The 15,847-nt window shown below is 34.5% G+C and overlaps 1 pseudogene; it reads right to left on the reverse strand.

Annotated features, from left to right (window-relative positions):
• Nucleotides 1-1,815: 1,815 nt before the first annotated feature.
• On the reverse strand, nt 1,816-2,744 carry LOC137235506 (uncharacterized; annotated as a pseudogene).
• Nucleotides 2,745-15,847: the final 13,103 nt, after the last annotated feature.

Consider the following 15,847-nt stretch of genomic DNA (forward strand, 5'->3'; position numbering starts at 1 on the left):
TTCTGTATTTTCTAAAGTCATTTGTAAAACATTAGGTAACTCAAAAAGTGCTTTAAATTGAAATTTTAATGGCATTATTTGAATGCTAAGCTTTTTACTATCGAGTGTAGGGTTTCCCTGAACAACTGTGTCAGCTATTTCATTAAGAATTACAAAAGACTTTGGGCTTTCATATAAATTCATTGCCTTCAAAACTGTAATTATTCGATGTTCAGATTTTATTTCCATAAATGGATCATCACAAAAGTTAAGAATACAGTCAATATCGTTTTGTAGTTCAGGTAATAAGTTACTGTTTGAATTTGAAATAATATTTCTGATTGTAGCAGAAACTGTTCCTAGTAAATCTGATACCATGCTTTGTGTATTTAAAACATCTTTTCTTGGCATGGTACTTTTTGAGTATAGTTGCAGACATAAAGCTAAAGACTTATTTTTTAAATCCGTTATGGTTTGTTCTCTATTTATATGAAATTGTGAACTTGTGCTTGGCATTGTTACTATGATAGGTTCATCTGATAAAATGGGTTCATCTAACCTAATTCCGGAGGATGTGGCGGGTAACTCTACTGGTATTTGTAAAGTGTAAATTATATTCTTTTTTGTTAACAAATGTCGCTTTAGAGAGCTAAAGTTAGAAAAAATTTGCTTACATTTATTTTGTTCGCATTGAAGTTTATCTCTATTTGACAATAAATGCATGTGTTTTAAATGCCTTATTAGCACATCAACACTTTTAAATAACTGAAAACATCTGAAACATTTATACATTATTACAATGGAAAAATTTACAAAATTAATTTTTTTCATTCATGTGTGTTAACAATGAAGTAAGATTTGAACTTTTTAAATCAAATTTTGAATCTAATTCATAAAAATACTTTTGGATAAACATCCATGGCATTTCGCAGATCTTAGGATATTTAAGATTAAACACGTGAAAGATTTTAAAGCATATATCCAAACTTTCAATAAAAGAATTTAGTTTGTACAAAGTTTTGTCAAAGTAAATATAAAAGGTTTTAAGATCGTCCTCAGAGTCTCCTACCACAATTATAAACGGCTGTACAGTCAATTTATTATAAAAATATTTACCGATAATTTCTTTTATTCGTATTGAGTAATCGCTAATTGTTGTTAACTGCAATACGAAGCTTTCATTAGCATCTTTAATGGTGGCTTTCTTTTTTGTATTTCCATCTACACTAAATCTTGCTGAAGGCAGCAGAACTGAATTGAGAATAATTGTAAAAATGTAGTCTTGACAATCTAAAAAAAAAAAATATTTAGTGTTATTTTATTAATTTAACAACAACTTACCAATTTTTTTCGTCGTTTTTGCTTGGTTCAGAAGATCTATTGATTGCTGATTCCGTATGTTGGCATAGTAGTAGTTCACTATCTTGGTTTTAAAATTATCCCACTTTGTTTTTAAAAGATTTATCTTTTTGTGGATAAATCAAATTGAAATCTAGATTAATCTAAAAAAATATAAAAATTTGTATATCCTTGAATTTTGTGTTAAAGTTCTTTTTAAATACCAGAAATGGTGCTCTGGAGTCTTTTAAAATTGGCCACTCCTGCAAAAAATTAGAATTCGAAAGCTTTGCCAAATCCTTCTTCCGAAATGTAAATGTTTTTTGCCATTTGTCAATAACCTCATCCCAATTACTGACATCTTTTTGAAGCGCAGTTTTTAAACATAACGACAGCGTTTCGTCAACTTCAACATTTTCTTCTACTAATGGGTCACGTACTTCACTCGAAAAAGATCTTTCCGCAGATGGACTACTCTTTCTAATCTTTGTCTTTAAATTAAAATATTTGGAATAGAGCTTGCCTGATGGGTTTTTTTTTCTGTGACGAGGAATGTAGTAATAATCCTAAAAGAAATCAGTTTACAATATGTTCTTTTAAATATATCGTTTTTAATAATACCTGGGACTCTTTTTCATTGGGAAATAAACCAATTATTTCTTCCACAATACTAGCAAAGTGTTCTGGTCTAAGCTTTGTCTTTGTTAACATGACATCTTCTAAAATTATTTTAATGAGGGTATCGCGTTGCTTATTCGTAAAGCATGCCCTTTCCTCATAATATTGAATAAGTTGTTTTCCGGCTGAGTTATCGTTTAAAAATGTTGAAAGGGGCGGCAATGCAATTTATCATAAAATTTAATACAAAACCTTTTACTGTATATTCTTACCTGTGATCCAAATGCGTTTTCTAGCCAACCAACAACTTTTGAAGTCTGGCTCAACGTTTCGTCTTCTATTCCAAACTGAAAAAATAAGTTTGCTAAATTATAAACGTAGTAATATTGAAATGTTAATTGTACCTATGTACGTGCTTAACGTCGCAAATAAGCTTCAAAATTAATATTATATTTACCTTTGACTTGCGCCAGGAAAACAACTTTTCTCTAAACTCTGCTCGAAGACCAATATTTTTTACTGCTTCCGCAATGTCTTCTTTCGACAAATATTTTAAGCTTCGAAAAGTTATTTCAGCATCTAAGGAACATTAATAATAATGCATAAGTGTTAATATTGCCGAAGAATTTTTACTTACTTTTTAGGCCAAGAAAAAGTGTTTCCAGATCAAACTCCTTTAGCAGATTAAGGAGATCCGTTTCTTCTTCAACACACGTGTACGTTAAATCACCCTGCTCATTAATTTGGATATCGTTGCCAAAAATTCGCAGCAAGTCGTTTTCCGGTATAATTTTACCCTGACTGGTCATTCTTGTTTCTTGTTTACACTTCTAAATTCTTAAATGTGAAAGTGAACACTTTTAATTAGAAAGTGCCATTTTGATTTATAAAGTGAACACTTTAAATGTCAAATTTAACACTTTTAAATAGAAAGTGCCACTTTGATTTAAAAAGTGAACACTTTAGATTTCAAAGTGAACACTTTTAAATAGAAAGTGCCACTTTGATTTATAAAGTGAACACTTTAAATGTCAAAGTGAACACTTTTAAATAGAAAGTGCCACTTTGATTTAAAAAGTGAACACTTTAGATTTCAAAGTGAACACTTTTAATTAGAAAGTGCCACTTTGATTTATAAAGTGAACACTTTAAATTTCAAAGTGAACACTTTTAATTAGAAAGTGCCACTTTGATTTATAAAGTGAACACTTTAAATGTAAATGTTAACACTTTTCTGCAAATTGATCACTTTACATTTTAAATTTAACACTTTCAAAATAAACGTTATAGTTTTATTTTTAAACTTTTAAAAATTTTAAATTAAATGGATTCACTTTTAATACAATTTTAAAAGTGATTACATTATAAATAATATATTTTACTTTAAAATATAAAGTTTGTCATTATAAAATAAAGTTAACATTTTTAAATTTAAGAATTTTACATTAAAAACAAAAATTTTAACTTTTAAATTAAAAGTAAACAATTAAAAACTTAAAATTAGCACTTTTACAAAATATTTTTTTTTGTGTTCCCCATAAAGAACCTATAGACTGAGACACTTTTTTTCTCAGTGTGCAAACAAATTCTAGAGTCACCCCTGGTCCACCTTTATGGCGATATCTAGAAAAGGCGTCCACCTAAAGACTAAGGCCCACTCCCTTTTAAAATACTCATTGACACCTTTCATTTGATACCCATATCGTACAAACAAATTCTAGAGTCAGCCCTGGTCCACCTTTATGGCGATATCCCTAAATGGCGTCCATCTATAGAACTATGGCCCACTCCCTCTTAAAATACTTTTTAATACCTTCCACTTGATACGCATGTCATACAAACACATTCCAGGGTTACCCTAGGTTCATTTTCCTACATGGTGATTTGCCTTTATTTTGTCTCCATAGCTCTCAACTGAGTATGTAATGTTCGGTTACACCCGAACTTAGCCTTCCTTACTTGTTTTAGAATCATTTCTGAACAAAATCGATCTGATTGAAGATTTAAGCGATGAAACTTTAAAAGATACTCTTATTACCTTTATAAAATCCAAACTCGAGGGCAAAGCCCGGGAGGCAATACCTTTACAAATATTTCTGTTCATGACATAAAAATAGCACTGCGTAACCTTATAAAACCACACAGCTCGAAAGTTGTGGCTGGAAAAATCGCAGCTTTGCAAGTAAACAACAATTATACTGACTGTTGTTGTTGTTGTTGTAGCGATTAGGTTACTCCCTGAAGGCTTTGGGGAGTGTTATCGATGTGATGGTCCTTTGTCGGATACAGATCCGATACGCTCCGGTAACACAGCACCATTAAGGTGCTGGCCCGACCATCTCGGGAACGATTTATATGGCCACATTAAACCTTCAGGCCATCCCTCCCTCCCCACCCCCAAGTTCCATGAGGAGCTGAGGAGGTGAGGTTGACAATTGGGTTGGAGAAGCTATATATTGCGCTACACAACCCCTTGACTCTTCTAGACGTGTTGATGGATTAGCTGACTCGTTGGAACGGTCGCTTATAATGGAAGTTATAACTTAAGCAAAAGCTCATGAAATGACAATAGAGCAACCCGTAAACGTTTGTCGACTGAACGCAAAGTCAAATTTAGTGAAATCAATTCTCGCTTCAACTACATTTACAGATTCCAAAGACGTAGTAGCCAAGCTAATAGTAGAACGGACAAACGATGTAAAAGAGCCTCAAGTATTAGCATCCAGGGGTCGTAGTAACAATAATTTTAGAAGTTTTCAAAGTAATAATCGTAATCGAAGTTTTTCGAATCAAACGCGAAATTGCAACAACTATAGGCAAAACAGACAAAATTTTAACAACAATTATAGTAGAGGCAATAATCGGCAATATTCTCGTTCAGGAAACCAATTTCAGAACAATAACATAAATAACAATAACAACAATCGAACTAGCAATGCAAACAATACTCGTACTTCGAACAATAGGGGTAGAACTGCAAATGTACGGACTTTAAACGCGAACGCCCCTCAGAAGCGAACACTGAGGGAGGACGAGACGGACAACTAACGTATTCTTCACACACATTTTTTTCTTCTAAAATTATTTATTGCTTAAATTTAAACTATTCCGATTTTATACAGTTAAACATTACTGGTTCTAACAAAATTTGGACATTTCTTGTCGGCACACAAGCCGACATCTCGTTAATAAAAATTTTTTGCATTGACAATATTTCATCAATTAATCACTTTGATACAATTGATATCACTGGAGTTACTCCCGATACGGTTTCGTCGCTAGACACTTTTACAACCAAGCTACATTTTTCTTATTTTGTCATCAAACATACACTACACGTGGTAAATGGGGTGAATGATTTCAATATTCCGACAGACGGAATACAAGGAAAAGATTTCTTGAAAGCAAACAAATGTAATATCAACTATGCCTCAAATTGTATTTCCTTTTGGATAGGCAACGAAAAAGTATCACTGCCAATCCTGCACGGAACGGAAGGCGATAGTTACTTGCGTTATTCCACCTCGATGCGAAGTTTTTCGAATTTTTGATTTGAACAAATCAACAGAACCACTCTTCGTGGACTCACAAGAAATCACTAACGGAGTTTTTACAGCAAGATGTATCATAGTTACAAGCAATCTTATTCTCAAAGTAAAAAATACAAAAAACAGCATAAAATACATTAAAAATTGTAACATTCGGACTGAACCAATTTCTAATTATAACGCTTATAAAATCAACAAAGCGTCAAAAGAAGATAATCGCATTAATGAGTTAAAGAATATTTAAAAAAAACAAATGCCTAAGTACACCTGAAGCAATTTACTAGAGTTATGTTATGTTTGGAATAATCTTACATTTTCGCTCTTAATGACGACAAAATGACATTAAACAACTTTTACGAACAAAAGCTAAGACTGAGTGACACTACGCCTGTGTACGTAAAAAATTACTGCTTACCGCACTCGCAACGTGAAGAGATAAACAAGCAGGTTTACAAGTTGTTAGAAGACGACTTTATCGAAGAAAGCTATTCCAATTATAACAGTCCACATATTATAGTTCCAAAAAAAGATACAAACGGGCAAAAGGCATATAGGATGTGTGTAGATTTTCGAGCTGTAAACAAAAAGCTCATCGCAGATAAATTCTCTCTCGCTAGAGTGGATGATATCCTTGACAACCTTGGCAGAGCAAAGTATTTTTCAACGCTAGATTTATTTTCCGGTTTTCATCAAATACCGTTACATCCCGATTCGCGAGATATAACGTCTTTTAGTACTCTTCGTGGATCATTTAGATGGAAAGTATTACCTTTTGGCTTGAATATAGCGCCAAATTAATTTTCAAGAATGATGACTATAGCTTTTTCTGGCATTTCACCTAACGTAGCATTTCTATACGTTGATTACATTATCGTCATAGGTTGCAGCGAAACGCACCATATTAAGAATTTATCACAAGTTCTCAACACTTGCAGATGAAACGTTCAAATTAATACAAAGAAGTTTTGACTTTGGAAGTCTGATAATAATTGAATTTATTGAAGAAATTCTTTCTCTTTTATACATAATTTCTTAACCTACACATACATAATTATACTAACGCTAAAAAACTAAAAATATGTACATTTGCAATATTGGTATGCAAACTCAGCAGATTACTTCATTGATCTATTTATGTAAACAACGTATAATAGTTGTGTGTGAATATTTTGGTAATTCACATTGACAAAGGAAACAATGTACAATAGTTGTGTGTGAATATTTTGGTGATTCGCTTTGACAAACTAACACTGACAATTAGACATTCCGATCGGACGTGCTTTGACCGGCTTGACTAACTGAGCAAAACTATGAAGGTGTGAAATGACATGGGTTTCGTATTCGGCATTCAATTGATGTTGACTTCCCGCTGTGTCGGTTATATTATGTAGCACAATATTGTAATATGACTGCACTATGACTGCGTGTGGCAGGTTCATAAAAAATGCATTGGCATAGAAGTTCATAATGCATAATGCCGCAAATTTATTGCATAGGTGGGCATAACGCATAATGCTACACCATCCGCCTTAGAAAAAGAGGCTTATATAATTGTGGACAATTGTATAAGACTCTTTGTTTGAATTTTAAATGCTTTAGAGTTTTTGTACTTTGTTTTTAATATGCTGACCTTGATACTTTTGGTATTTTTACATTTTGTTTTTGAATGATGTTTTGTACAAGTTCTTTTTTTCCAATTATTTTATTTTACACATCAGAATTTTAAATGTATTTTGCACAGCCGGTCTTTAAGGACGTCGACTCACTTAAAATCGGCATGTGTTTACAAATTATTATGAAGTAACCGTTATATTTACGTATTTTTTTTTTTACCTAATGACGAGTAACTTGGAATGCTTATTTTACGATTATTTGCTTTAAGTTATCGAAAGATGTTTTAAATGTGTTTAAGCCTATTCTTATGGACTATTATTTCCTTATCTTTAATTTTCCTATCATTATTTTGTAAATTGAGCAAAACTATTCGAAAGTTTTTCTATGTATATAATTTAAGGTTAAAGTTCTTATTGTTTATCTTACGAGAGGCCATTTCCTTAATTAGTTAAGTCTCCTATTCTACCGAGGGTTAGAGTAAAAATATTTTCCTCTTAATATTTTCTATTCAACCGGGGGTTAAATAAAAAATGTTTTTCCTATTATATAAAATTATGACCTCTTCAAAAAGCGAGGTTTTCCTGGGTGAACCCGGGACCATAAATGTTTGTATTTATTTTATTTTCTTAAACTAATTCCGCATATTATTCCTATTAAACAAAAAAAAAATAATTTTTTTTTCACTCGACTTTTTTTTTCATTTTATTTAGTTAAGTCTGTAACTAATTGCATATACAATTGAGGGGTTGTAGTTGTTGACGGAAGGGCAAGGTAGGTATGTATTGGTAGTAGTTGATTAATGGGTAAGCGGAAGGTACAGTGGATGCGAAAAAAAATTTTCTATCCTTGATTTTTTTTTCATACTTTTCCTATTTTCCAGCAATATCTTTGAACTTATGTGTCATGCGATTTCTGCGGCGGCGACCAAGACAGAATCGTCATGACTTTTATGAAGTTATTTTTATTTTTACCGGGATTGTCACATGCACAACCTCTTGAGTTAGTGCAATTATTTGATCTTTGAGAACTTGGGTACTAATTATTATTTTCTAAATTCGCCTACTGCAGTAAATATTTAATTAATTTTTCACCAATTTGTCCCTCAGGACAACTGCGTGTTTCCTTATAAATTTCAAGTCCTGGTTTGCCGGCATTTCCTGTATGCCTGGTCGAATATTGCCCTAAGTCAATAACTTCCTCAACAATCTGATTGCTTGAAAATTTTTCTACGCTAACATTTTTCTAACCTAAGATGAAAATGAGCGAGACTAGTCTTTTGTTGCAAATTTATATAGCGCTTCACATATATTTTTATTTGTTCTCTTTGTGACTTTTTCTTCATTTTTTTTTCTTATTGGCTGGTTGTAAAATTTTTGTATTATTTTTTTTCGTCAGGGTTTGCCTATTTCCACATCGTTGTCAGGAGCATTCAAACGAATTATGCAAATTTTGATTTGCTATTAAATTTTGGCGGGGTTAATGAGGCTGCCTTTACTGTTGATTGAAACATTTGGGGTTTATTATGTGAAAGTCTATTTTTAATTGTCTATAGCTCTTCCGCAGTTTGGGTAAAAAGAATTTAGATGTTTGAGAAGGAGAGAAAAAAATGTTAGATGCGTTGTTGCACGTTTTTCAATTGCATATATTTGATTTTCATATATTTTCTTAGTATCGTGGCCATTGCAATGATCAATAGCCCGACTACGCAAATCATTGCTCCTATCCAAACATCTGGAGGTTTGTGTCTAGTTGGTCTGGTGGTTGATATTTAACTATCCTTTTTTCTTAACTTACTGAATTTTCCTTCCCTAGTTCATATCCGACTAATGCTACATGCTTTATACAAACAAAAAAAAACTTGGCAGGATCTCTGTTCAGATCGTCTTAGCAATATTTGCTTGTTCAGCAAATTTTTATGCTTATTAAGATCGGACTGGCAGAATCGCCATGAAATGTTCGAAGGCAAATCCTGCTTAGTTTATGTCCAGGATTTTCCTCCAGCAAGGTCTTCAGCAGTTTTGCTATTTCTTGACCAAGCTGGCAGCATCGCCTTGAAACGTTCAAATTAATTCAAAGAAGTTTCGACTTTTACAGTCTGATAATAATTGAATTTATTGAAGAAATTCTTTTTCTTTTATACATAATTTCTTAACCTACACATACATAATTATACTAACATTAACAAACTAAAAATATGTACATTTGTAATATTGGTATGCAAAGTCAGCAGATTACTTCATTGATCTATTTATGTAAACAACGTAAAATAGTTGTTAGTGAATATTTTGGTGATTCACATTGATAAAGGAAACAATGTACAATAGTTGTGTGTGAAGATTTTGGTGATTCACATTGCCAAACTAACACTGACAATTAGACATTCCGATCGGCACGTGCATTGACCGGCGTGACTAACTGAGCAAAACTATGAAGGAGTGAAATGACATGGGTTTCGTATTCGGCATTCAATTGATGTTGACTTCCCGCTGTGTCGGGTCAATATAGTTTGTGTAGCACAATATTGTAATATGACTGCACTATGACTGCGTGTTGCAGGTTCATAAAAAATGCATTGGCATAGAAGTTCATAATGCATAATGCCGCAAATGTATTGCATAGGTGGGCATAACGCATAATGCTACACAGAAAATTTAACCTTAAACTTAACCCAAACAAATGTCACTTTCTTAGAGCCGAAGTAACGTTTTTAGGGCACAAGTGTTCAGCTAAAGGTTTGTCGCCAGATCCAACCAAAATAGAAGCTTTAAAAAATATACAAAACCGATTGACAAAGATGCTGTACGAAGATTTGTCGCATTTGCGAATTACTATAGGAGGTTTATACCTAATTTTGCCTCTCTGGCGGCACCTTTACGTCGTTTAAATAGAAAAAAAGTTGACTTTTATTGGGATAAATCTTGTGAAAATGCGTTTAATACTTTTAAATCGGATTTAATGTCTCCACAGTTATTACAATATCCATATTTTACTAAACAGTTTATAGTTACGCTTGATGCATCAAAAATTGGACGTGGTGCTATTTTAAGTCAAATACACGACGGTTGCGATTTACCAATATGTTATGCGTCGAGATCATTCAATAATACAGAACAAAAGAAACCTATCATAGAGTTAGAGTTGTTAGCGATTTACTTTGTCATTAAGCATTTCCGCCCATATATTTACGGAACTCATTTTCTTGCTAAGTCTGATCATAGGACACTTGTATATCTTTTTAATATGAAAGATCCAGCATCAAAACTTGCGAGAATACGACTCGAATTAGCAGAATACAATTTTACAATAGAATACATTAAAGGAAAGTCAAACGTTGGTGCCGATGCACTTTCGCGTATGTCTTTCGAGGAAATAAAAGAATCAACAAAAAACGTTTTTGCAGTACAAACTAGAGCGAAGACGAAACAAAAAAACGACACAGACGTACATTACAGCGATAATGATACAGACAGTCCATATGACGTAAAGGTTTACGACAAATTGGCATACAAATTTTCTAAAAAGGTGCAGCGTATCACATCCACAATTGTTATGATGATAAAAGTCAAATTTCTAGAATGCATATCAGCGTACGTGTGCGACGTAAAAAGATCGAATTACTTAATATCGAGATTGCACATTTTTTGTCGAAATAACAAACTTAGGAGAGTTACTTTCGAAGTTACAAGCAGTAGCTAACAATCACCATATTAACAAAGTTGAATGGCCACAAGATGACCTATTTTTCAAATATTGTACTATTACAAATCTAAAACAATGCGGAAATAAGATTTTAAAAACGTTAGAAATACTACTTACTCACCCAGTCGAAACTATAACGGACAACAATACAAAACTCAAAATCATGACAATTTATCACAATGACCCTATATCAGGCGGACATTGCGGTGTAAAAAAGCTTTACGCAAAAATTCGTACTAAATACTATTGGAAAAGCATGACTCGTGACATTGCCAAATTCGTTAAAAATATTCAAAAATGTTTGTTGAACTAAGTTAAACCAAAAATCAAAGAAAATTTAGTACTGACTACAACGCCGAGTAAAACATTCGATATAGTTGTTTTGATACAATTGGACCTTTACAAAAATCGAAATACGGTAAGAAGTTCGCAGTTACCATTATATGCGATTTAACAAAATATCTAGTAACAATAGCTGTGCCAGATAAAAGCGCAAGAACAATAGCTTCAGCAATTTTCGAAAGTTTTATTTTAATATATAGTCCTATGAACTCCATCAGGTCGGATTTAGGAACCGAGTATAAAAATGAAATCCTTGCAGAACTCACGAAACTTTTAAATATCAAACATGACTTTTCAACAGCATATCATCACGAAACTGTTGGCTCAATTGAACGTAACCATGGACTATTTAACGGATACATACGGGCATACCTTAACGATACATTTTCTGATTGGGATACATATTTAAAGTACTTTACTTTCTTGCACAACACAACAGCCAATACTGTTTTCGATAATAAATTTACTCCCTTTGTGCTAACATTTTGGTTGATGGTGAATGAGGACAAAACGAAGTACCTGCTGTCATCCAGCAAAGAGTCAGCGCATACGCGCCTTGGCAATCACGCTACTGTTGGCAGCCATAATTTCGAAATAGTAAAAGACTTCGTTTATTTGGGAACCAGCATCAACACTAGCAACAACATCAGCACTGAAATACAGCGAAGAATCAATCTTGCCAATAAATGCTACTTTGGACTAGGTAGGCAATTGAAAAGTAAAGTCCTCGCTCGGCGAACGAAAATCATACTCTACAAGTCACTTATCGTACCCGTCAGCAGATGAAGCGGCTTTGGGAGTGTTCGAGAGAAAAGTTCTTCGAAAGATGTATGGACGCGTTGGCGATGGCGAGTACCGAAGAAGATTTAATGATGAGCTGTACGAGCTATACGCAGACATCAACATAGTCCAGCGAATTAAAACGCAGCGGCTACGCTGGCTAGGCCATGTTATGCGAATGAAAGATGATGATCCGGCCAAGAAAGTGTTTCTATCGGAACCCGCCTATGGAAGCAGAGGTAGAGGTCGGTCCCCACTCCGTTGGAAGGACCAGGTGGAAAACGATTTAAACTCCCTTGGTGTGACCAATTGGCGCCGGTTGGCGGAGCGAAGGAGCGACTGGCGCGCCTTGTTGGACGGCCATAACCGTTTAGACGGTTAAGCGCCAATTAAGTAAGTAAGTAAGTGCTAACATTTGGTAGAAAGCCGGTTTTATCAAATCAGTTAAAGAAAGAAATCATTGATCCAATATATAATGTTAAGGTTTACGCAACGGAAGTAAGGTACCGCATGCAAAAATCCCATGTGTTAGCAAAAGAGCTCATAAATAAACACAAAGAACGTAATAAATTGTATTACGACAGGAATATACGTCCTTCAAACATTGAAATAAACGATATGGTCCTAATACGAAAAGAACCGCGCGATAAACGCGCAAATATTTACGAGGGTCCATATGTAGTTAAACAAGTGGATGGCGTAAGTGTAACAATTTATGGCAAAGAAACTAAAAAGCCAAAAACAATTCACAAAAATAGATTACAAAAAGTAACATAAAACCGATTTTTCATTGTATTCTATACGTTCATACGTTAACTATAAAATATCATAACATAAATGCAAAAAAAAAAAAAAAATTCTAATTAAAAGCTTTCCTCATATTCATTACTACATACATGCACATTTCATACATGACCTATTAAATGACCTTATACATTAGTACAAAAAAAAAATAAAAATCAATTTCATCCTTATTGTAACTGTGAGACTAACGCGCAGTTCCGTGTAAAGAAAAGACGACCGTACAATTCAATAGTGTTTAATGAAGTGAGAATAAAGAAAATGATTACAAAGTATAATAGCATGTACATCTTTGTATATATGTAAAATAGTTACATGAATTAGTACAAAAGGAATGCAGTAAGAGCATAAGGGTTGTATTTAAAAGTATTCTACAATATTCCGTCTCAACCCTAATGCTTTTACTCAAGATTGAGTTCTAAATTTAACAATTTACATGATATGTTATGTTTCTCTAATGATAAGTATTTTGTAAATACATCAGCTGCATTTTTAGCAGAAGAAACGTATTTAATATTAGTTTGATTTTTCTCATATAGCTCTCTAATATAATGGCATTTTATGTCTATATGTTTGCTTCGCTTTGTGGTTACATGGTTCTTAACAGCAAATTGTGCGCTTTGGTTGTCGCAAAATAAAGGAGTTGCATTTCCCACAAAATCATTGAAATTCATTTCGCATAATAGGCTACGATGGAATGAAACTTCTTTTGCTGCCTGGCACATTGCTATATACTCAGATTCCATGGTACTTAGGGACACTATTGGCTGTTTTTTAGACTCCCATGCGATCAATCCATCACCAAGAAATAATGCGTAGCCACTGTGAGATTTCCTATCTATCGAATCTGCAGCCCATTCACCATCCGTAAAACAAGCGAGATTTTCTGCATCTGATTTATAAGTTATTATGCCTTTTGGTTTGGCCCTCAGGTATCTAAGCACACGCTTTTGCAGCTTGATAATGTTCACTGTGTGAGTGACTATGAAACTGTGCTAACTTAGACACACTATAAGCAATGTCGGGTCTCGATATAGTTGCCAAATAAGTTAACGCCCCAACCAAAGATTTATATTCACTCATATTGCAACCCTTACATGTTGTATCGTTGCATTTTGTTAAAACTGTTCCACTACAATACGGAGTTGATGCTCCTTTACAATCGCTCATACTTCAGCGCTTTAGCAATTCACCTACGTATCGGTTTTGATGAATACGAATATAACCGGTAAGACCTGAACGCTCAACTTCGATACCAAGGTAATATTTAATTGGTCCCCGGTCTACCGCTTATACCTGTTCATTAAGCTTCAATATAACATTACGCATCATTGTTTGTGTAGAGCAAGCCAAAATAATGTCATCGACATACAAGCTCAAAATATTTATTTCATTATTTTTACGCATAATATAAACGCAGTTGTCTGATTTACATTGCGTAAATCCCATTTTACATAAAACGTTATTAATTTTGTTATTCCAATATCTCCCTGATTGCTTAAGTATAGAGCGACTTCTTTAATTTACATACACGTTCAGGGTATACCTCATCTTTGAACCCTTCTGGCTGGCTCATATAGACTTCTTCCTTCAATTCGCCGTTTAAATACGCAGTAACAACATCAATGTGGTTTACATATAATTTATACTTCACTGCAAGCGCAAGAATTAGACGAACGGTTGAAAATCTTGAAACTAGTGCATATGTATTGTCACGGATATTAGCATCACTAAGCTATACCATCACTAAGGCGATGCTAAGGCATGCTAAGCGATATTTACGTCAATAATCAAATAATGTATACACATATATAAGGCATACGGGTGTATATAAGATACGGGTGCATCTCATTCCATCATTCGAGCGGATTTAGTCAACAAAAAGATAAGACCATTGCTTGGAGCAAGATTACGTACAGCCAGGGGAGAGGACACCCAGGTAATTGGAGAAGTAGAATGTGAAGTCGCAATTGGGAGCGTTACGGTACTACACAATTTTATAGTGGCAGAGATTGTTGATGAAATCATAATTGGAGTGGACTCGACCAAGGAACCAAGATCGATATGCAAAGCAAGACGATGCGATATAAGAACATGGATGTGCCACTTAGTTTCGGCTACGAGAGAGGTTACAGCAGTAAACGAGTGCTGGTGTAAGAGAGTCAGCAAATACCACCAAAATTCGAAGCAGTCATCTGGGCAAAGGTTGATGGAGATTGTGGGACAAACAAATTGTGGGTTGTCGAAGCAGCAGATAAATCAGCACTGAACATACTTGTAGGAAAAACCCTGGCTATGACAAAACAAGATGGACGTATTCCGGTAAGAGTACTCAATGAGTTCAAGTCACCATTCAATTTGACCAAAGGAACTATTTTGGGAAGATGCCGAGAGGCCGAAGTAGTTATTAACTGTGAACAGCTCCAGGAAGACGTTTCATCTAGTAATACTGATCTTTCAAACGACATCACGGCATGGACGCAAGGGCTAGAGGAAGCCTATCAGAGTAAGGCAAAACAACTACTCCTAAAGTACGCGAACATCTTTGACCAGGATGGTTTCAAAACAGGCCGCACCAACGTTGTGAAACATCAAATTGACACTGGAGATGCGAGGCCGATCCGCCAAGCTCCACGTAGTGTTCCACTGGCGAAGCGGGAAGTTGTGAGTCAAATCATTCAAGAAATGAGCGACAGCGGCGTCATCGAACCATCAGCTAGTCCATGGAGCTCACCGGTAATACTTGTAAAGAAGAAGGATGGAAAATGAGGTTTTGCATGGACTACCGGAAGTTGAATGACGTAACGAAAAAGGATAGCTACCCATTGCCAAGAATTGACGACACTCTGGACTCGCTATCTGGTACGAAATGGTTTTCCACGCTGGACTTGAAAAGCGGTTACTGGCAAGTGGAGGTGAAGGAGGAAGATAAAGAGAAAACAGCCTTCAGTGTCGGTGATGGTCTTTGGCAATTTACAGTGATGCCTTTTGGACTTGGAATGCACCAGCTACTTTTGAGAGACTCATGGACCAGGTACTGAAAGGACTACATTGGAAAACATGCTTGGTGTACCTGGACGACATCATCGTATTGGGCAAGAATTTTGATGAACATCTTAAGAACTTGG

Source organism: Eurosta solidaginis, chromosome X, assembly GCF_040869045.1.
Source record: "Eurosta solidaginis isolate ZX-2024a chromosome X, ASM4086904v1, whole genome shotgun sequence".
In the NCBI taxonomy this organism is placed as follows: Eukaryota; Metazoa; Arthropoda; class Insecta; order Diptera; family Tephritidae; genus Eurosta; species Eurosta solidaginis.